The following is a 23,652-nucleotide window of genomic DNA, read 5'->3' on the forward strand; positions in this document are numbered from 1 at the left end:
CAATCTTTACTACTGTGATGTTCCTCAGCAGCATTTGGCATAAAAGCTGCTATTTATTAAGATTTAAACACTTATACAAAAGCTCTAGGTACCCTAATATTTAACTAATCTTACAACGCAATGTACTGTCGGCATTTATACTGTGTGCAATTGCATAATTGAAGTTATTTATCCCTTTAAATTACACAAAAGTTATAGTCAAAGATTACATGTATAAAATGCCATCAGTAGGCACATCTACAAAACGTCAATGCCTGTCTACAAATAGCCAGGGCTGGCTCTAGGTCTTTTGCCACCCCAAGCAAAAACAATTTTGGCTGCCCCCCATCCCAGCCCTGGGCTCCTTGTCGCACCCCCCTGCTGCCTCAGCTCTGGGGTCTCACCCCGCCCCCCCCCACACCCTGCCGCCCCAGCTCTGAGGTCTCCCCAGCTTGCTCTGCTGGTGTCTAGAGCCACTCCTGCAAATAGCACTATACAAGATGACATATTAGGTGGATGTTTCAGATATTTGAAACTATAAAAACAGGAAGAAAAAAAGAGGAAGAAAGGAAACAAATCAGGAAAACTCATTTCAAGTTTCCACTATATTAATCCATGCAATCGTATCCTGCAAATAATAAGCATTGGACTACACTTCAGCTGGTCATCACACAGCTCCAGAAAAAGTCTTCTACATTACATCATGAGTGTTCATTTTATTTTTGTGTAGAAAAACGGACAGCTTCATTTAACCTTAATTAGTTTAGCAGAACACTAGCATTCCATTCTTGGTGTAATTTTGCATTCAGTTAATTAGTTGGGCTTTGGGGATGGGGTAGGAGGACAAGTAGTACTGCCAGCATAATTCTTTGGAATCATATTTACAACAGAAAGGGTTAGTGTTTCTCATTAACAAAAGATCATCTATCTCAATCTTCACTGACAGTCCATTCTTTTGGACACTTTTTCCCCAAATGTGAGCTATGATAGGTATGAAGCACAAAGCATACGAACCTTGTCCTGGATATACCATAGCCTTCTTTCAGAAAAACTCTGAATGCAATTCTTTTGGGGTCTAGCAACATATCTGGAGTACAGTACTTTAGAGTTATATTGATTATTTATGTAGCCCATCAGACTGAAAATTGTTTGTGACTTTTCAAAGTTAATTTCAAACTTGGATCTAAGGGTTTTTTGTTTGTTTTTGTAAGAAAACGAATTTCTAGTTGACAAGATGACATGCTTTCTGCTCTGCAAGAGATGTTCACTCTTCTAACCCTATTGGTAGAGAACATTATCTGCAGTCTCTAACATTGTTATGCTGGATGGTGTTAACAGCAGGTGTCATCTACAGATAATCACAGACCTGGCTAAAACTGATGGGTGTGGCAAGGTAAGAAGCTAAGCCATATGAGTCAAGAGGTTCCTCGATTGCAAATACTGGGAATAAAGGACTATTTGCTTCACTCTCACACACAACTTGCAAAATAGCCAAGAAAGCCAGCTGAAAGTGAGAGAAACCGTTGTGACCATAGCCTTGAGAGGGAGCAGAGAGACAGAGCTCCTCGGGGCAAAGAACTCGCTGGAGAGGCAAGCTTGGAAATCGTGAGCAAGGAAGCTGCCTGCTGTTTGTTTCTACTGTGTTAGGAGAAACAGGATTTTGTTTCTATTTTTTTCAAATAAATAGAATTGCACCAAAGAATATACAAGACTCGTCAATTTGTTATCCTAATGGAAACTACGTGGGCAAAGTGGGGAATATTAGCTAACTGCTTGGGCCAGAAGGGTCTTCAGCTGCAGACATACTCCATATCTCACATTCTAGAAGGTTAAACTTCCTTTGAAGGGCAGTTAACTGCTTGATTTTTTTCATTTATCAATGCATCTATGTGTGGCTAAATGCCACAAACCTGACCACGTTCTCAAAATATTTTAATACACAAAGGATAAAACAAGTATCAGAGGGGTAGCCGTGTTAGTCTGGATCTGTAAAAGCAGCAAAGAGTCCTGAGGCACCTTATAGACTAACAGACATACTGGAGCATGAGCTTTCGTGGGTGAATGCCCACTTCGTCGGATGCATGTAGTGGCCGACGAAGTGGGCATTCACCCACGAAAGCTCATGCTCCAATACGTCTGTTAGTCTATAAGGTGCCTCAGGACTCTTTGCTGCTTTTAAGGATTAAACAGAGGGTCTTGTGTAAAGTAAATGGGATCCGTCCTCAGTCCCTACAGTTAAAACAACTGGTTTCTACTACTGTGAAACAAGAGTGCCATCTCAGCATGGAATGAGATAAGTATCTTGAAAGATAACTCCACCTGGTAAAGCTCACCCTGAAGATTACCCCACTGTCAACTTGGTGCAGCTGCCATTTCAGGGTTAAATGCAATTTTCTATAGTTTAGATTAGAATTAGATAGTGTAAACACAACTAAAAATAAACCCCTTGAAGCTTTTGTTTAGAACCCACTTGGGTCCTCTTTCCAACCCCTAAGACTTCAAAGACAACATTTAAAGATGATTTGAAGACTGAGAATGGCAACATGATATTTAGGTAGTTTATTTTCTGTATTCATTGTAAACAATATTCACATGGATCCATAAAGACAGGCAAAGATGCCTTAGCCTATCTATGCCTATTTGATGGATTTCTTACATCTCCTGACAAGAACGGTGTTATTGTGTTCAGCAGTGACCTAGATATTTGTCAGGTTGCCAAGAAGACTCGCATTAGGAGAGAACACTGGAGGCATAATACAGGCATCTCTTTGGCTTTCATCAAATCGATTTGTCCTATGGCTCCTTTTATCACAAACTGACATTTGTACCCCAAATTTCCCCCAGCATTAATATGCCAGGGATGTCTGCTCTCCCCTTTATGTTAGCTATAAGTTCACTGCCTACAAAAGAGTGAGTTTAAAGGAGTAATAAATTGTTGCTGTATTTATTCCTGACATAGTTACTAACCACATACACCAATGCAAAAATCACGTACTTCACTATGTGTCTAATAACTACAGTAACTATGATAGGAAAAGCATTCTGTACAAACAGTTAAAAGTTATTTTCAGATCCCAAAGGTCATGCTGAATACATTCTGCCATGGCCCTCCAGAAAGCAGCATGCTGTGATATGAGTTACCAATTAATGCTGTCATTCCTTTGGGAACTTAGCAAATACTTATCTGCAGTTGGCACGACAGTTAGATAGCAGTGCTGCTATCACGCTGCTACTCAGCAAACCCAAGTTTAACATCGTACATCAAAGAAACAAGTCAATCAAATTCATAAGTCAGATGTTTGTGCTATTGCCATCACATCAAAGACATGATGATATAGACACAATGAATATCAAGTTACTGCAAATAAATCACTTTCTAGTGAAGATTACAATAACATGACATTAATTCAATTTCAGGATTGTAGGAATCTTATACTTTGCAATTAGAGTCCAAAATGATTTCCAGGTATATTGATAGCAATTGTTGTCAGAAGATTTTAAATGTTTTCCCAAAGGAATTTACAATATTACTGATTACCTAGGAACCCTGCACATATTCTTGTGGAATCTGTTTCTCCTTTGTTATGTATCTGTAAGTATATCTCATAAGGAGTGTTGAAAAGAGAAATTAGTTTCAACACTGACCTGTTACATGTAAAATACGATTGGAACTGTACGTTGATGTGCTCTTTTCATTCATCTGCTCTCTTCCTCTCCATTCCTGAAGTAGTGAATAATAAACTAGGTTATCATACTTGCTTTCCCCCTTTGCTATTGGGCAGAGAGCAAACAGACTTTAGATGCTTTTCTCAATTGTCAGCATGATTACAAATGTGGTATCTGAGCCAGGACATTTTTTAAATATTTGCATGATTTAAACTGTTGAACCAAATATCATCACATAGCCTTAGGAGGTATTTTATTTTTTCCTTAGATCTAGCTCAACTATTTACTGTTGAATGCTTATCCATACCTATTTCTATGCCTGTTTATCAATAAGGGCTGGGTGCCGTCTCAAATATTGACACATCCTATCCACTCAATATCATGCTATGCCCGTGTGCAATAGCTGACAACAGCTCAAACAGACAGAATTGCTCAAATTATTTTAAGTGCACATTAAGGGAGGTTCTGCATTTCCGCACCACAGAAATTCTGTCATACTGTCCTGATTCTACCCCAACATTCCCTTGTCAAACACGTCTCCCTGCAGGATATCAGATAAAAGAACAATGAGATTCAAGATAAGGTGACCTTTGCATTATTAACAATAGATCCTAAACTAATTGTTTTTCACGAATACCCATAGTAGGTTGTTTGCCTTCTCAAGTTCAACTTCAATCAAAATAATTTCTCAATCCTGATGAGTTAGTCATCCAGACACCACACATATTTCAGCACAGTATTAAAATCATAGTTCTACCGAAACAGATTCAGTGTTTAGCTATATCTCAGTACACAAGTACATCAGTATTGCTATCTCCTGCTGTATTCCCCTTCACGTGCCAAAAAGAAATGCCTCCTGATTTCAAGTTAAGCCCAAACTAATAATTTGTTTGAATGGAAAAACTAGTTTAATATTAAACAAAACCTAATAAATAACTAGTACCTGTGAAACCTCTTTAGCTAAGCACAGCTTTTTAGCATATTAATTTCTGTATGACAACAAGGAAAATTTGCCCAATTCCCTCAGTACACCTATAAATCAAATTAAAGGAGCACCCTTCAAAGTAAATGCACCAAAGTTTCCCTTTATCCAACACATTTGGGAGTTTAATGCAGCCAGATAAATAGCTCTTGAAAATATGAGCACAGAAAATATTGATTCTTGGAAACTATAACCTATTGTGTATTTGAAACTGCACCAATACATAATACACTAGTATGATCTGTATATTTAATGAGTGTGGAAGACAAGTTTAAAAATTACATTAATGACAGATAGCATGAGACGATAAAATAATAGTTATTGAATAGGACCACTTATTTCATGCAACCTCAAAGGGCATTCTAGGCATCAAATCATTGAAATGCTATTTAGTTTAAAAAACAACCCTGTACTTAGAGGTAGGAACTGAGAAAGTTATTACACAAAAGATTCATCTGAAATAATTGGCCAGAGTCTGAAGTACATAAAGTTCTAGCATTTCAACAGCAAAAAAATGACTCTATAACGGTTTTACTTAGCCCCTAGAGGCTCTCCTGACCATAGGAAGATTTTTGGGTGACAGAGGCTCCATGTAGCTCTATGTCACCCCCTCTCAATGGCCAACACAGAAGACATGACATTTAGGGCAGCTTGTCCCATTTTCAACAACCCAGAATCAGAAGAAAACACAAGTAACTTAAGGACATCTTTGCACATGACCCTCCTGAACTCAGTCAGTCACTATCTGAAACTACTTTTTCCAGGTACGAGTCCAGTAACTAAGAGACGGAAAGCTTTTTTTTTTTTTAAATCAACATACTCACAGATAACTAAAAGAAATTGTTGCATTATTAGCCAGATTTCTTAAGAGAGCTTCCACATTAACAAAAGATAGCACAATGAAAATCAAGTTACTGCATACTTTCATTCTGTGGAGGACCACTTTGTAATTAAGCTTCTCCCTTAGCGACTGCCTACCTTCCCAAATCTGACCCTTGGTTCTCAAATATTTCGTTTTATGAAAAGAGACTAGTGGTCCATAAATCCAAGCCTGAGAACCACTGGTATAAACAGCAAGCAGACACCGTAAGTTGGAAAAGTATTAAATTCAGACATTTTTCCGAAAAAGTTGTTTCTAGACATTCACAGATCAAATATTTTGCCAAGACAACCACTGCATAAATTCCTATGTTGCATAACATAGCATAAACTGAAAGTCATTATATACATGTACTTACAGAGTCAAAGTAAACAAAAGACTAAAATAAAAAATAAAATGAGATGTACAACACTGGAGAGTACTATTGCCACTTACTTGGACAACTCATGAATTATGCAGGCCTTCCCAGATACCCAAAGACATGTGGCTATAAAAACCTTTACACCATCTATGTCCACATGGACATAGATCGCCAGCCAAACACCACCCACACAGTTAAAACAATCATATTTGTTAATTCAGCATTAGCTATCACTGATATAGATCCTTGGGCCATATGCATTTTTGGTGGGAGGGAGAGAGGGAGGGAGCCTTGAGCAGAGAAAAAAGATGCTACCAAAACTTTATTTCAAGACAGGTTTTTATTTAGTTGGGGATTGGTCCTGCTTTGAGCAGGGGGTTGGACTAGATGACCTCCTGAGGTCCCTTCCAACCCTGATAGACTATGACTCTATGAAGTGTCTGTCAACCATTAATAGGCTGCTTCACCACAAACTGTGTGTGTGTATGCTATCTTATTTCTGTGGTATTGCTGCTTGACCTGTGGTATGAAGCTGCATTCCCCAAGCAATCTTCACTTTTAAGTTAAGCAAACACACTCTTGTTTAAGCTAGTTTAGTCATAACTAGAAGAACATAGAATACATTTTTGTCTCAGAAGACAATACATTTAAGTCTGATAAGTAATTCCAGACAGAGATAAAGTGTGGTATGGAGAATAAACCAATCAAATGTAATACTTAAAAACATAATTAAGAAGACCTGTTCTACATGCTTAATGTACAATGTGCATGCTGCCTTATAATTTCAGTCTAAAGACGAGAAATCAAACTAAGTCAGTCATGTTTGTTTCACCCTAAAGAGAAAAAAACAAGGCTTTTTCATAGCTTGTCTTAATTATATTAGACTAGTTTAATAAAGAGACCAACAGACAACCTAAGTTATCACAGTATTTACTCTTATTTCTCAAATATCACCACCTTCATCAACAGCTCAATATCAGCAAAACATTAGTACACCCATTATAACCTTTTTGAACTACTGGCCTTGTATTTTAGTTGGCACAACCTTTCACAATAGCTGGCCAAGCCCTGATTTACGTTCAAACAAGCACAAAGGAAAGCTTCCAATGGAGAACAAGAGAAAACAGTCCTATTAGCTATCTTTCAACTAATCTGAAGATGGGAGTCAGGTGTACATAGTATCAGGAGGTAGCCATGTTAGTTTGTATCCACAAAAACAAGGAGTCTGGTGGCATCTGAAGAAGTGAGGCTTTTTTTTTTTTACACACGAAAACTTACGCCCATATAAATCTGTTAGTCTTCCAGGTGTAGATAGGCACACAATAAGAACATTTCACACAGCATTCTGGCTTGTTTACCAAGCTGTGAGGAAAAAGACTTATCATACTTATTGGAAAAATTATAGGCTAAATGAATTTACATCCTGGGTTTAAAATACTTTAATCACAAGGGTGGGACACCAAGAAAGCTGAGTGTTTTACACTGTGTAAAGGAGTAGCTGGGCCCACTTTCACATGTTTCTGGTCTCCTTTGCTCTTAAAGAGAGAGAGCGAGCAGAGGGAAGCATGTATAGACTGGGCATACCAGCTTCTGACTACCTTCAACCAGAGTTAAACCAACTGGCTGGGAAAGACATACAGCCAGACAGATACTGTAGATACCGGTCAGTCTCAGGGCTTGGCTACACTCAAAACTCCAAAGTGCTGCCGTGGGAGCACTCCCACAGCAGCGCTTTGAAGTGTGAGTGTGGTCGCAGCGCCAGCGCTGGGAGAGAGCTCTACCAGAGCTGCAGGTACTCCACTTCCCTGTGCGGATTAGCTTGCAGCACTGGGAGCCGCGCTCCCAGTGCTGGGGCACTGTTTACACTGGTGCTTTGCAGCGCTGTAACTTGCTACGCTCAGGGGTGTGTTTTCTTCACACCCCTGAGCGAGAAAGTTGCAGCGCTGTAAAGCACCAGTGTAGCCAAGGCCTCAGTGGGCTCAACCCATATTAAAGAGACTCTGGCTGCTCACTTCCAACAAAGTCAAAAGATGTTTCACTGTGTAGGATGATGTGATCTGATTCTTCCTGGCAAAAAGGAAAAGGCACATAGAGGAAGGGAGTGGTGACAGAAGGAAGCACGGCCTAGTTGTGTCATTACTGGTATTCAGAAAACACCACCCACTCTCAAATTCTCTCCTTGGAGAATTACACTTGCCTGTTTTATTTGTAGGGTGTCTGGCTAGTGCAGGGATCATGACCAGATACTGCATTAGATTTTCTTAGGATTGTGGGAAAGAGCACTTTAGTTTTAGGGCTGTTCTTCCCCCCTCCCTACCAAATGGCTCACTAAATTTCACCAAGCAGCTCTCACCTTCCCTGGTGCAGAATCAGAAACTTCCCAGTATGATCCTCCTGGCCCCCCGTAGCCCTGCCCTCCCCAAACTTCCCCAAGGGAAGCTTCACCTTCCCCAGCTCGGCTACCCCAGATTGGGGACCAGGGAGAGGAGTGACCCCACAACCTCAGTGGGGAACAGAAACAAGCCAGTGGGTCAAAGAAGCAGAGACAATGCGCAGCAATCAAAATACATTCTCCCTCTGCCCCCATCCACCACAAACTCCCAGCCCCTGACTCCTCTGCCCCCCCACCCCCACCCAAACTTCTCGCTCTTTAGCCCTCCAGCACCTCGCCACCCGCACTCAGGCACAAGCTGCTCCCCCCATCGAGCTCAAGGGCTCGGTGCCCCCCCCCCCCCGGGTTGCCAGCTTTGGTTGGCCCCATTCCCGGGGGTTGCCTCGCAGGACACACCCTTCATTTCCGGGAGACTGGAGGACACCCCCGGAGGCTCAGGAACCCGGCCCGCCCCCCGAGCTCCCTACACGAGCCCGGCCGCCGGGTGACACCGGGTCACAGGCGGCGGGGCGGAGGCAGCAGCGCTGGGGCCGGCGATTCCCTCTGCAGCCCCATCACCACCCCCGCGGGGGGGGGCGGAGGACGCTCACCGGCCCGCCCGGGCCCCGCCCCTCCAGGATGGCCCAGCCGGAGGTGGTGGCGGGACTGTGCATCGCCCCCTCCCTCCTGGCAGCGGGGTCCGAGTCCCGCCCGGCGGCGCGTCCCTCACCACCGGCTGCTCCCGGGCTCCTCTGCGGCGGGTCGGGTCGGGCGTGAAGGTCCCTGCTTCGCTCGGCTCCAACCGAACTAACGGCCGCCCACCCAACTTGCGCCAGTCCGCGAGCTCCCATTGGCTGCCGCATAGAGGTCTTCGGATTGGACAAGGAAAGCTACGTGTGAACCCGCTTCCCGGTAGAGCAGGAGAGAACACCATTGGCTCACTCTGCTGTCGATCAAAATCACTTCCTCGGCGAAGAAATCTGGGGAAGTGGAAGGAGAGAGGCGGCGAGAGCTGAGAGTCACAGCGGTGGGATAGCGGTTGGCGCGCCAGACGGTGGCTGTATAGGCCATAGGTTCTCACCTGTCGAGGCGCTAGTTGGGGATGTAAATAGAGAGCTTGTCTTGGTGTGAGCCTGAAGATACGTTACTTGATAGTAAAGCTCTCAGAAAATAAACACTTAAAAATGCCTCCCTGTTGCATGTGTTACCAAAGTTTCTTACAAAATCAATAGATGGTCCAGCACTGATCATTTGATGTTAATAATTCTGTACTGTCTCAGATAGCGGTAACATACAGATCCCAGGGTTAGAATTCACAGGAAGCAAAGCTTCTTCTTTCATCGTGATCATCTAATCAAAATATTATGCATTTCTATAGTACTCTTCATGCAGGGCCGGCTTTAGGCCAATTCCACCAATTCCCCCGAATTGGGCCCCAAGCCCAGTGAGAATGTCTTCCCTGGTTAGAGGCACCTTTTTAATTTTTACTTACCTGGTGGCGCTCCAGGTCTTCGGCGACACTTTGGCGGTAGGTCCTTTACTTGCTCTGTGTCTTCAGCAGCACTTCGGCGGCAGGTCCTTCAGTGCCACCTGGAGCGAGTGAAGGACTCGCCGCCGAAGACTCAGAGCACCACCCGGTGAGTATAAGCCCCATATGTGTTTTACTCTTTTTTAAATGTATAGTCATCCCTGCCAGGGCCCCGTCGAAACTGTTTGAATTGGGCCCCGCACTTCCTAAAGCTGGCCCTGTCTTCATGCTAAAAAATCCTAACGCTTTGCTTACCACACAAATGCAGCCAACTGTCTCAGATGAACATGGCTGCTCTCTAATGGCACAAAAGTAATACTGTGCAATATTTTAGCATCAGAAGCAAAGAAAAATGTCATGTCCAATATAAACTACCATGGGAATGTAGGAAAGCAAAAATTAATTTTCCTGAACTGGAATTTGATCAGGAGTTAAGAAGTGTCAGGGAATTTTTAATGACCCCAAAAGGTCAAGACCTCGGTTTTGCTTTTCATCCTAAGGATGCCTTCTTCAGTAACACAGTGCCCCCCTCCTGTCTGACAACCAAAGCCCATAATTAGGACCCTACCAAATTCAGGGTCCATTTTGGTCAATTTCATGGTCCTAGATTTAAAAAATAGTAAATTTCATGATTTCAGCTATTTAAATCTGAAATTTCATGGTGTTATAATTGTAGGGTCTCTGACACAAAAAGGAGTTGGGGGGGGTCACAAGGTTATTGTAGGAGGGGTTGCGGTACTGCTACCCTTACTTCTGCGCTGCTGGTGGTGGCAGCACTGCCTTCAGAACCAGGAAGCTAAGCATGGCTCCTGCTGGCTGGGAGCCCAGCTCTGAAGACAGAGCCACTGCCAGCAGCAGCACACAAGGATGACATGGTATAGTATTGCCACCCTTACTTCGGCATTGCTGCCTGCAAAGCTAGGCCCTCAGATAGCAAGTTCCACACTCTGGTTGCCCAGCTCTGAAGGCAGCACAGAAATAAAGGTGGCAATACCACAACCCCCCTAAAATAACCTTCTGACCTCCCTGCAATTCCCTTTTGGGTCAGGACCCCTAGTTTGAGAAATGCTGGCTTCCCCTGATGAAATCTGTATAATATAGGGGAAAAGTGCACACAAAAACAGATTTCATGTGAGGAGACCAGATTTCATGGTCCATGACACGTTTCTCATGGCCGAGAATTTGGTAGGGCCCTACCCATAATGCACAGAGAAACAAAATGCATGGGCCTCAGTGTTCCTGTCAGTTAACTACATGTGAGATTGAGGTTGTCCTTGAACAAGTCACCTTTAAAATAATATGCTGTGGTTATTCCTCTATCACTAGAGGTGCACTGTACTTGAATAGTATTTACCATCAATAAAACTCTTCTTCTGTGGCTGTTTCTGCCCTTGCAAACCTATTTATTTTAAACAAGGGAAGAGCATTTCCTCTTAAGTCCAGCTCAAAGGCTACAGTAATCACATCATCTTAATTCCCCCCCTCCATCCTATATTTTCTCTTGTCTCTCATGTCTCATGTTTTTAACTCTTTTTTTTCCCTTAAGTTTTAAAAATTCTCCTCTCACCTGCTGCACTTACTGCCAGCCTGCCTACAATGTTTTCATGCTGCACAGTTTGGTTTGGCTGAAGCAGGAGTACAGTATCAGCTCCTAGGGCTATGATACTGGTCTATAGTTCCTCATTCTATTATGGCACTTTTTGTCACAAGAGTGAGTATTATAGTCTTCTGTAAATGCATGTGCATAACTCGTTAACATCAGTTGGAGTTACATGTGTCCTCTGAGAGTGACATTTATCCTAGTGCAGTGGCACACACACAAGGCACTCTGCAACTTTTAAGCAACGCTTCAGTGAGGAGCGTGTTATGAGACCTCTGCACTTGGATAAATTTTACCCTCAGAAGATATAGCCCCAGAAATGTGATTCAGGTTAATTATAGCCATAGGATTTAATTTGATATTGGAAAGGAAAAGGTCAGTACTTCCTAGTTTAAAAAGAAGTTGATGCTTGCAACTTATTTGGTTACATTCAGTTTTCCATTTTGTTTTATTCCCCTGTGGAGACTGTCCCACTGCAGTATGAAATGAAGCTTTCCATCAATCAATTAACTTCACAGAGGATTACAAGCTATTTCACATTATCATAAATCCAGGGTCGATGCAAGGATATTTTGCGCCCTAGCTGAAACTTGCACCTTGCGGGCCCCCTTCTCGCCGCAGATTGGTTCATTGAGGGACAAATCCCAACGAACCTTTATAGACCCCAGGGGTCAGCTTGCCCAGGGGCCAGCTGTGTCCAGGGGTTGCCCCCAGACTAGATTCCCCCCTCCTCACCCCCTGAACTCCCCTGTAGGGTGCATAGCCCCCCCCATGAGCCCTCCCCACTCCACCCATCGCACCCAGTGCCCCCCTCCTGAGTCCATTCATGCTTTGCGCGCTTGGCCATTGCAGCAGCTCGGCAGGGAACCGACCCTTCCGGGCATACCTGGAAGCCAGAAGCTCCCGTTGCAGCAGCAGCAAGCCCCAGCATGGAGATTCAATGCAGTGCAGAGCGCAGAGCAGCCCTCAAAGATGGCAGCACCGCTAGTGGGGCACCACAATGCTCCCACGCCCTTCTGCTCGGTTGCCCAGCGCCCGCCTCTCCCCTCGGGGCTCTCAGCTGCCAGCAGATCATGTAGGCGCAGCCCCCATGCGCCCCTACCCTCGGCTAGGGTTACCATATTTCAAACAATCAGAAAAGAATCGGACGGGAGAGAACACCACCTCGCCCATCCACTCCTCCCACTCCCACCTCCTGACTGCCCCCCTCAGAACGCCCAACCCCCCTGCTCCTTGTCCCCTGACTGCCCCCTCCTGGGAACCCTGCCCCTAACTGTCCCCCAGAACCCGCCCCACTACCTAAGCCTCCTTGTTCCTTGTCCCCTGACTGCCCTCTTCTGAGACACCCCCACCCTAACTGCCCCCCTAGGATCCTACCTGTCCCCTGACTTCCTCAACCCTTACCCACACCCCCACCCCCAGGCAGACCACCAGGTCTCCCACGCCCCATCCAACCACTCCCCGCCTCCTGTCAGGACCTCCAGAACTCCCGACCCATCTAACCCCTCCTGTTCCCTCTTCTCTGACTGCTCTGATCCTTCTCCACACCCCCTGACAGCCCCCCCTAGAACTCCCGACCCATCCAACCCTCCCCCTGCTCCCTGACTGCCCCCACCCCAGACTCTCCATACCATGCCTATGCTGGTCAGACACTGGCTCCACGTGGAGGCAAAATACGCTGCTGCGTGCATAGCCCGTCCCCTGCAGAGTGCTGAGGCAGTGAAAGGGGGAAGCTCCGGGAGGAGCAGTGGCGGCTCACATGCCTGGGAGCTGCAGAGCCTGAGAGCAGCAAGGGCGGAGCCGGGGGGTGCACAAGGGCCACTGACCGCATGCATCTGCTGCACAAGCTCTTGAGGGCGGGGGGCGGCGCACGGGCCACAGCCTGGGAAGGAGGGGCGGGGGGGGGTTGCTCCCCACTAGCGGTGCCACCACCTTTGCAGGGCTGGCTCCTCCATGGCTGGGGCTTGCCACCCCCGCAAGTGGGACACTCTGGCTCTCCGGTGCCTCCAGAAGGCGGCTCCTCCCTGCCGAGCCAGAGCACTGCTTTTTGGTACCCCAACCACTTGGAGCCCTAGGCAACAGCCTAGTTTGCCTTGTGGTTGCACCAGCCCTGCACAAATCCTATTATGTTTATAGATGTGAATCAGATTTACATTTTCCTGAACACTACCTGAGCTAAAACTTACCTTTACCAAAGCACTTAGGCCCAGATTCTCAAAGTTATTTAGGCACCTAAATCCCATTGATTTCAATGCCAGTTAGGTGCCTAAATACCCTTTGAGGATCTGGGCCTTACACTTTCCTCATCCTCAGTCTCCCTTTGGCACTTGTTTATTTCTTTAGCTGGAACGCATCATCCAAAAATGCTCAAACTTGTTAGCAGATTTAGGAAATAGAATTAACCAGAAATTAACTGTGGTTCACTGGGCCACTCTTGAAGTCCATACTCAGGCACACTGAAGTCAAGGGGAGTTTGACTGAGCAGAACTCCGAGATGTGATTCTCCACTGCCTTGCACCTTCCGAGTCATTTGCACCTGTGCAAAATAAGTAGCAAGTGTATGTAAAACACTATTACCTGTGTGAGTCAGGGGATCACTTTAATTTTACACCAATGTTACAATAGTATAAATGGCTACACAAGATGCAAGGCTGTATACAATTAGGTCCCAGGTTCATTTGCAAAACAAATTCAGAGCTGACTTTTTAGCTGAAGGAGACAATTCCTTACTCAGCCAAAAATCTGTCACTGTGTGTGTGGACTTGAACATGTCTCATTTCTCCATACACGTGTTTTTATATTGATGGATACAGTAAATTGGCCCTCCTGTGTCTTGGTGCAAAAGCAGTATGCCAGTCCCAGTCCTGCAAGCCCTCTGCATATGGGACTCAAATTACTTAAATGTTGCCTAGAGGTCTTCCAAGGGTGAACTCCATGCCCCCAGTATTGTATTAATCTGAGAATCATATAACACACTGCCAAGCTTGTGATATCCTGAAGCTGCCTTAAAAGGATCAATAAGGATCTCTAGCAGAAATGTACATAAATGGAATGGAAGGATGAACTGAACTGAATATTTTTAAACAACAGTTTTATACTAAAATCTGGATGAAGATTTTTAACACTGCACATGAAGTCTGGTGTGCGATTACACTGTCAGATGACAATCACATTTGCACACTTTTTCAACATTTCATGTCAATTTCCCATATTTATAATAAAAGCTCTACAAAATTACAATGACAAAATAAATAAAAACAAAAGAAAATATAATTTAAAAGGAAAACAGAAAGACAGACTAAAGCTACATTGAAAGAAAAAAATAAGACAATTTACATAATACATCTTAATTTAATTTAATATTTGAATGGTTGATTGCCTTAGTGCACCATATTAAGGATTAGTATTTATGCTTTACTTGTGGCTAACACCCTCTTCTGGTCATAGAATGCCTCCCACTGTTTTTTAAAGTTTGACTATAAAGTGACAGGAAATCTCTCTGACACCCAAGGAGGCAATAATATAATAATATATTTTTAATTACACTTTTCCCCATTCTCTTGGGGGTGATTTGGAAGCAATTAAAATACAGCATTGTTAAAATCATTCAGTGTATATCTTTGATCAGCTTTATTGACTTCCATGAGTTATACTAGATTTACATCTGAGCAGAAATTTGTTTTTACATATAGATATATATGTGTGTGTCTGTGTGTGCACGCATATACACACACACACACACACGTACCCAGAAGCCCTGGTTCTGTAAACACCTATGAACAAGCTTTACTTGACTTCAGCAGGACTATTCACAATAGTAAAGCTAACATGATTAAGAGTTTTAAGAATGAGGACCATACACATTATACACTCACAATCTCATAACCAAATGCTCAAACAATGCACATAAACATTTTCTCAAGTAATTTTTTCTCATTCATAAAATGTGAATTTTAGATTAAGAATCTGTTTATGTATATTCAAGCCCAGAGATCTCTGCGTTTGTTGAATGGAAGTGAGACACATACCTACACATATTTCTATATCTACTGACAGATTGAGTGTGTCCTAGACCCTTCTGGCGTGATGAGATAAGCTAAAAAGTTATGCCACCAAAAGGCAATCCATGATTTATTGAGAGATGCTGAAGCATCCATTAACAGTTTAAATATTTTGAATGGAACAATTAAAAAAAAATCTCATTTTTCAAATTAAATTATTTTCTGGTATGTTTATTAGCTCACATGTGGTGCGCAGTGGACCTTCATTAGTCAAGTCTTTTTGAGTGGATTTAGTGTATGCTAAATGGTTGCAGTTTTGGCCTGGCAAAGGTTATTTGGTAATCTTTTTTTAAACAGGAAGGCCAAATGCTGATAGCTCACATAGGCCTCCTGGTGGACAATTACATTTTTGGTTTTGGTATTAGGAACAGAACAGAAAGTTGCCCCGAAACGTCTCTGATTTCCTCTCAACTTTGAATGAGTAACGGATAGAAAAAGCTATTAGCAATACTGCCTAACTATTTTTAAATATACTTTTGTGTCCTTTGATACCTTCCCTAGTTCAATATGCTCTATTATATGCTGATAGCTTTCTTTCCCAGTTGTTGCATGTTGTATAGCTATGTTTCTGTTATTCTTATATTTACATCACTTCAGTTAAGATGTTACCATATTCTCTTCAGAATGTTTATGTCCCAGTAAGAGTCAACCATAACTACAAAACAGATAATATCTGTATCTTTTAAAAATGTTAACATTTCAAACCAGGGCCATTTTCTTTGGAACAATATAGTTGCCTTAGCATTTATATATACCCACACAGCCAACTCTGAATTTGGAGACAGTTTAGCTCCATTGAACTCAGTTAATTTGACTATTTAAATGGTCAGCTTATTTGGAAGTGGCTATTTGTATATCTATAACGTTCTGTGGCTGAAATGTTTTTTTTATCCTACCTTGTTTTTTCACGTTAAATATTTTGAATCAGTCATTATATACTGTGCCTACTTTTCTAGTGGATAATTTGCTGTAATGGTACTAGATGGTGATTTATAAATTTATTTTTATATTGATATAAAATACTAAAACAGAAGAATCTCAGGAACTGGTGAATCTTGTGCAAGTTACAGAGTTATGTAGGTTACACCAGCGGCTCTCAGCCTTTCCAGACTGTTGTTCCTCTTTCAGGAGTCTGATTTGTCTTGCATGCCCCCAAAGTTTCACCTCATTTAAAACTGAAAAAACTATTTATTTACAAAATCAGATATAACAATACAAAAGCATCATTGCACACTATTACTGAAAAAATTGCTTATTTTCTCATTTTTTCTGTATAATTATAAAATAAATCAGTTGGAATATAAATATTGTACTTACATTTCCCTGTATAGTATATAGAGCAGTATAAACAAATAATTGTTTGAAATTTTAGTTTGTACTTACTTCATTAGTGCTTTTTCTGTAGTCTGTTCTAAAACTAGCCAATACCTAGATGAGTTGATGTACCCCCTGGAAGTACATGCACGCCTGGTTGGGAGCCACTGATTACAGCATCGTAACAGTTGAGAAAGTCTCAGCTGTGGGGTTGATTTGAGAATGGAATTTGCTGGACTTTTTCTGAGTTTGCTGCTACTTCTGTTTTCTTTGTAATTTAATATATACACACATACCAGAAATGCCCAGAGAATTAAATGGGCACCTTTTTACTGTTAGAAATAAATATGAATAATCTTTCAAATAAATTCATCTAATTTGTTTGGATAAAAAAAAGTGCCAAAATCAATTTTCCTCAACTATATACTTTTATTCTGGCAAGAAAGTAAAGCAATAATGAGGCTGTTTTTCAGAATCAGCCTCCAGTTCTTCAGGGCAACTAACTGTGGACATCATAAGAACATAACATAACAATGGCCATATTGGGTCAGAACAAAGATCCATCTAGCCCAATATCCTGTCTTCCAACAGTGGCCATTGCCAGGTGTCTCAGAGGGAGAGAACATAACAGGTAATCATCAAGTGATCCATCCCCTGTTGCCCATTCCCAGCTTCTGGCAAACAGAGGCTAGGGACATCTTACATGAATTTGAGTTCTTTTTTGAACCCTGTTATAGTCTTGGCCTTCACCACACCAACTGGCAAGGAGTTCCACAGGCTGACTGTGTGTTGTGTGAAGAAATACTTCCTTTTGTTTGTTTTAAACCTGCTGCCTATTAATTTCATTTGGTAGCCCCTAGTTCTTGTGTTATGAAGAGTAAATAAAACTTCCTTATTTACTTTTTCCACACCAGTCATGATTTTATAGACCTCTGTCGTATCACCCCTTAGTCATCCCTTTTCCAAGATGAAAAGTCCAAGTCTTTTTAATCTCTCCTCATATGGCAGCCGCTCCATACCCTTAATAATGTTTGTTGCCCTTTTCTGAACTTTTTCCAATTCCAATATACCTTTTTTGAGATGGGGCAACCACATCTGCATGCAGTATTCAAGATGTGGGTGTTCCATGGATTTATATAGAGGCAATATGATATTTTCTGTATTATCTATCCCTTTCTTAATGATTCCCAAAATTGTTTGCTTTTTTGATTGCCGCTGCACATTGAGTGGATGTTTTCAGAGAACTATCCTCAGTGACTCCACGATCTCTTTCTTGAATAGTAACAACTAATTTAGACCCCATTACTGCATATGTAAAGTTGGGATTATGATTTCCAATGTGCATTACTTTGCATTTATCAACATTTAATTTCATCTGCCATTTTGTTGCCCAGTCCCCCAGTTTCGAGAGATCCTTTTGTAGCTCTTTGCAGTGTGCCTGGGACTTAACTATCTTGAGTAGTTATTATATCAGTAGTATAAAAGTTAATATTTAAATATCAAACTACCAGATGGCATGAAATTGTTCCACAAATGTGGAAGCTTGAATGTGAGCCTGATTCTTCAAATAGCCTCAATGTAAATTATCTTCTGGTTATACATCCACTTGTGTAAACTGGATGTTGATTGCTTAAGAATAAGAAATGTTTATAATTACAGAGCATTATTCTCTAGATAGATGATCCTGATCTATTGTGTTCCAGTTTTATAGCTTAGAACTCTATGTCTTCTGTGTAAACATGTGCATTGTTTTTTTAAATCTATAGCAGGAAGCCAGGCAGGAAGGACTAGGGGACACTCTAGGCAGAAGTTCTACTGTGAAGCAGATGGAAAAAGTAGATTTGGGGACAATACTGTTTCCCTTATTCTAATAAAGCTCCTAAAGCAGAAGCAGAAAACTATTCTTTGTGAAAGTTTTATCTGTATACTAAAGAATTAATAGAAAGAAACATTAGCATTTTGTGTCTAGTAACCAAATCTGACCTATGTATCCAATCTGGCAAAAAATATCCCCTGTATAGATGTGGTTATAACAATTATCCTGCCTGTGTTGTGCTTGTCTGTTTAATTATTCATACATTGCCGTCAGTCCAATAATCACTTGAGCATGTGAAGGGTAGTATTTTAGGGACAGGGAGTTTACGTATTTTAGTTCTGCCTGTCAAGTTGTTATACTAGCTGAAGTCAGAATTTTTGCAGACTGTCCTTTCCAATGTATTTTGCTCCCCTGGGCCAGCTGCCAAGTCTCTCCAAACTTCTTTGCACAGCAGACCACATTTTAGGATTGCTTGTCCGACTGCAGAGGTTAGCTGCACAGGACTAAGGGGCTCCCTTATTGCCACATAATCATCTCTTACTCTCAGATGAGAGCATGGTAAGCCTTGGGCTTTCCCCAGTCCATCTAGAAAAAAAATTTCTGGATGACCTGAGAGTGGCTGATGTCAGTTTTGTCTTAATTTTAGATTTAGTTAATAAGCAGTACAGGGTAGTGTTCATCAGGAATAAACTACTTAAAATAAACTTATGTATATGCCCCCTTTGTCCTTCTCCCACTCCTGTTTTGGCCCAGATCTCCATTAGGTATTTAAGCAATGGGAGTTAGACACTTAAATACCGTTGATGATCTGTACCTGAGGCCATGTTGTTCTCATGCATGAAATACTGTCACTCTGTCTACTGGTTTCGAAGCGGTAGCCATGTTAGCCTGTATCAGCAAAAAGAACAAGTCGTCTTTGTGGCACCTTAGAGACTAATAAATTTATTTAGGCATAAGCTTTCATGGGCTAGAACCCACTTCATCAGATGCATGGAGTGGAAAATACAGTAGGAAGAGCTATATATATACAGAGAGAACATGAAAAAATGGGTGTTGCCATACCAACTCTAAATGAGACTAATCAATTAAGTGGGGCAGGCTGGGGCTGGGCTGCTCGCTGCTGCTGCCAGAGACAGAGACTGAGCCCGAGCCCGGGGGGCTGCAAGCAAGAAAAAGAAATAAACACCTCAGCTGGTGAGTACAGGGCGCGGGCCCCACCCCTGCTGCTGGTGCTACGCCCCTACTAGCCCCCTGGGCCACTCTGCCCCCCCACAAAGCGCGGAGCCCCCCAAAGCTATGGAGTGGACGGCTCTGCCCATGAGCGATGTAAGTTACACCAACCTAAGCGCCAGTGTGGACAGCACTATACTGGTGGCAGAGCTTCTCCTACTAACATACCTACTGCCGCTTGTGGGGCTGGAGTAGCGAAGCTGCGGGAGAGTTCACTCCCATTCGTTTAGATTGGTTACATTTAGAGTTTACAGAACTGCTGCATTGCTGCAGTTCCACTGCTTTAAACTCTCTAGCGTAGCTGTAGCCTATATCTTTACTTTGTTTAAGTTCCTTCTAAAGAAGCACTATTTTTCATTAGGACCACACATTTTAAAAAAAAGAAAAGCAAACACACAGTTTAACAATTGAGGTTCCTGCCTGTGATTTGCTCTCTGAATCTTATAAGTTCTTCAAGGCAGGGAATGTCTTCCTGTTTGTTTTCTCTACAGTGCTGAGCACAAAGATAGTGGTTAATCACATATTTTCTACAATTTTTTTTAATTCTTGTTTCATAAACCCCTGTATGTATAAGTTTTTATATATTAGAACTAAGAATAATAATTTTTACCTCTGCCAAAGCCTGCTTGAAAGAGGACTTGAGGAGAAAGGGAAGCAGCCCAATGCAACCACTCTGTGACCCACTGTTTTAACAACAAAGAGGGATCAGGAAGACAGAGTCATTCTGGTGGCAGGCTAAATGATTTTATTTTTCCTCTAAAAAGAGAAGGACCAAACCCCTGGTTGTTCACTTATATCCACAAACAAACTCTGAATTTGGGAAAAGGAGTGAATTTAGCCCGACTGGACTCAGTTTATTTGACTATTTATATGGTCATCTTATTTGGAAGTGACCTGTTACACACACGTTTATGGGTCCGCAGGAGACCGTTACAAAGACATAAAATTAACAGCATACACACAACTATAAAATGTTTTGCTATGCACAAGAGGCTTGAGTCATGGCCAGGACTCTGAATTTGCTGACATATGGGTGTTTAAAATTAAAGTCACAATCTCCATCATCACTATAAATTCCATACAAAAACCTGTGATCAGGTTACATTCAGAAACATTTTGAGAAGGTTATGGCTTGTAAAATACCATTTTGCAAAGATATTTTACCACTGTGTTCAAAAACAAATTAAGAATATACTTTCCCAACAGAAAGTGATCACAGATGAGAACCAGCCTCAGTCGCAAAATGACAGACAGCTATGCTACTAAAATGTGCTGAATATAAACAACATACAGATGTTCTATACCTTTGCCATGCTCTGTGTGAAAGAATATTATGCATGACCCAAACATATAAATATAAACTTAGTATACACCATACTCAAAATCCTGGCTCTTTTGACTTAAATGGCAAAACTCCTCTGACTTGAACAGGGCCGCAAATTCACCCAAAGTCAGCAGAGGAAGACAACATGATTGAGAGAGATTCATTTATTTTTTTAATTTAAAGAAGTCCTAGTTCTGTAACAGGTGGACCCCTGAAGGCCCTCCACCTCTCCCCTTTTAAAAACAAAACAATTGCATAAAAACATCCAATGTGAATAGCAGGAATGAACCGCTGCTGCTTTGTCAACACTGTATCAGGTATAAAACACAATTTAAAAAAAACAGACAAAGAGATAAACCAAACAGAAATGCTGTCTTTGTCACAGGGATGTGAATTTCAAAGGCAGGAACCCAAGAAACGACAGCAAGTGCCTCCTAGTTGCGCTTAATTGTCACAGGATGATGGAGGTTTTGGAAACAACTATGTCCCAGCCTGGTTAATGCTGAACATGAATTAATGGAAGTTAAACCTATAGCAGAGCTGTACGTTGGGATAAAGTTAGTATGTTACTGATGGATTTAAAAATATTGAGGGAGATCGTTATCTCTAAAAGGCAAAGTGAGGAATAAGGAATAGGCAAAGCCAAGGCAACAAGGCACATTCCCTACACATAAAAGTGCTAAGGAAGTAACTGTGGAACACCATTGATGCCAACAGTAACAGCATCAGTTAGGGGCCACTCACATATACAAAATATTATCATCTATCACTTTTATTGCAGTCATGCCTAGTTGCCTTAACCAAGTCAGGGCCCCATTGTGTTAGGCACTGTAACAATGGGCAGCAAAAACCTGCCCCTTCCTCAAAGACTTACTATTTAGAATGTCAATGGGATGCCAGAACTGAGCAGAGGCATCGTCAATGTGTTCTGCTGCAAGTCTTTCTGCTAACAGTAGCACTTGCCCCTGCTATCTGTTGTGCAGTGGCCTGTCCTCTAAATCAGTGGTTTTCAACGTGTGGTCTGTGGACCCTACTATGTCTAAGATTTCCAAAGAGGTCCCCATCTCCATTTAAAATTTTTTATGAGTCTCCAAATGAAAAAAGGTTGAAAACCACTCCTCTAAATTATCCGGTAATGAAAATCCAATTTAGCCTGTTACATAAAATTATTTCTGTCAGCAAAAGTTAGAAAAATAAGACTGGATTAATCAAAAATGAAGCTATCTATTGATACCACCCAAGGACTGCATAAGGATCATAGCTGGCAAACAAATGAAGAATGGAATCAGAAATTAATGTGTCACGACATTAGGCCTAATTGGATGACGAGTAACAAGCGTATGGGCTAATTCCACCCATCACGCCCTTTTGGATGGACTTTGAGAATTAAAATGGCAGTGGACTCCTGGGAAAAGGCAGGTAGGCCTCTGTCCCACTCCAGAGACCGTGTCCTTCATTGGGGACCCTCAATCAACAGGCCACCCAGACCTGAACACGAGTGGTGACACCCGGTTATCACTAATGGACCAGGAAGGACCCCGGTCTGATGCATGCAAGAGCCTGCTGTCTTCCCTTCCCTCATGTTCCTTTCCATCCCCCTCTATCTTATCACCTTGGTTTTTCACCTGATCCTGAGACCAACCGCACTGCACAGCACCAGTATGATGGGATGAGACAGCTCATCCAGCTCTGCCCAGCCTGAGAAGGACCAGTAAAGGAGAGGTACTTGACTAGACCACCCAGATGGGATCCCAGACCAGGGAAGTGAGCCAGGGTTTAGAGAAACAGCTGTAGTGGCTGACCTGACAGCCCAAAGTATCCATCTGTGACTGAGATCAACAGAAGCCATACTGTATTTCCCCTCCTGTTTTGCTATCCTATCTTCTCCCTCTTTGACTGTCTTGTCAAAAACAGTCAAAGTATGACCACTCAGAGCAGTCCACTTGAAATTCAACAAGACTAACCACTTCTTCCCCACTACAAAGGATTGCCTGACAGAATAAGAAACTAATAATTATTCTCTGTCTGAAAAAGGGCCTTTAATAGATTTTAAGTGTTTTGCGTAACCACTCAATTTCAGTATGCTTTGTTTTAATTTTTATTCTTTTTTCTCTTGTGTATCCAATAAGTTTCCAAACATTTGTATTAATTTTTGAATGTGCCTGCCATGAAATGGTCAGTTTTCCTGTATTCCAAACCTCAAATCATGTTAACTGTTTAATGGTGTACAGTGCTAAGATCATACTATCACCTTTGACTTTAGACCCATTTATTCCACTGAAATTAATACAACATATCCCAGGCCTGTTCCGGCTCGTTCACATTATCTTCCATCTTAGAAGCAGGCTTAGCAATGTCACAATGACTCTAGTGAAATAAAACTTAATTATACATAAAGGCAAAGAGTTTGATATTGACTGCAAAACAGTCTGATTTCTCCATACACCATCTTCACCCCACTAAGTCCCTTCAACAAAGTACTCATAAAAAAAGGGTAATGAGGTAGTACACATGATACGTAACAGCATTAGAGAGACTAC

General features: G+C 42.1%; 1 protein-coding gene across 3 annotated transcripts in view; it reads right to left on the bottom strand.

Annotated features, from left to right (window-relative positions):
- Positions 1 to 9,099, bottom strand: part of PACSIN2 (protein kinase C and casein kinase substrate in neurons 2) — a 135,615-nt gene extending 126,516 nt beyond the window's left edge. The window contains exon 1 of one of the 3 annotated variants that reach the window (XM_032762492.2): positions 8,970 to 9,099. The gene's annotated coding sequence lies outside the window, so the exon portion shown is untranslated. The remainder of the gene's footprint in view (positions 1 to 8,969) is intronic. The other 2 variants (XM_032762490.2, XM_075070159.1) reach the window with 2 other exon arrangements.
- Positions 9,100 to 23,652: the final 14,553 nt, after the last annotated feature.

The sequence above is a fragment of the Chelonoidis abingdonii genome, chromosome 1, assembly GCF_003597395.2.
Source record: "Chelonoidis abingdonii isolate Lonesome George chromosome 1, CheloAbing_2.0, whole genome shotgun sequence".
Classification (NCBI taxonomy): domain Eukaryota; kingdom Metazoa; phylum Chordata; order Testudines; family Testudinidae; genus Chelonoidis; species Chelonoidis abingdonii.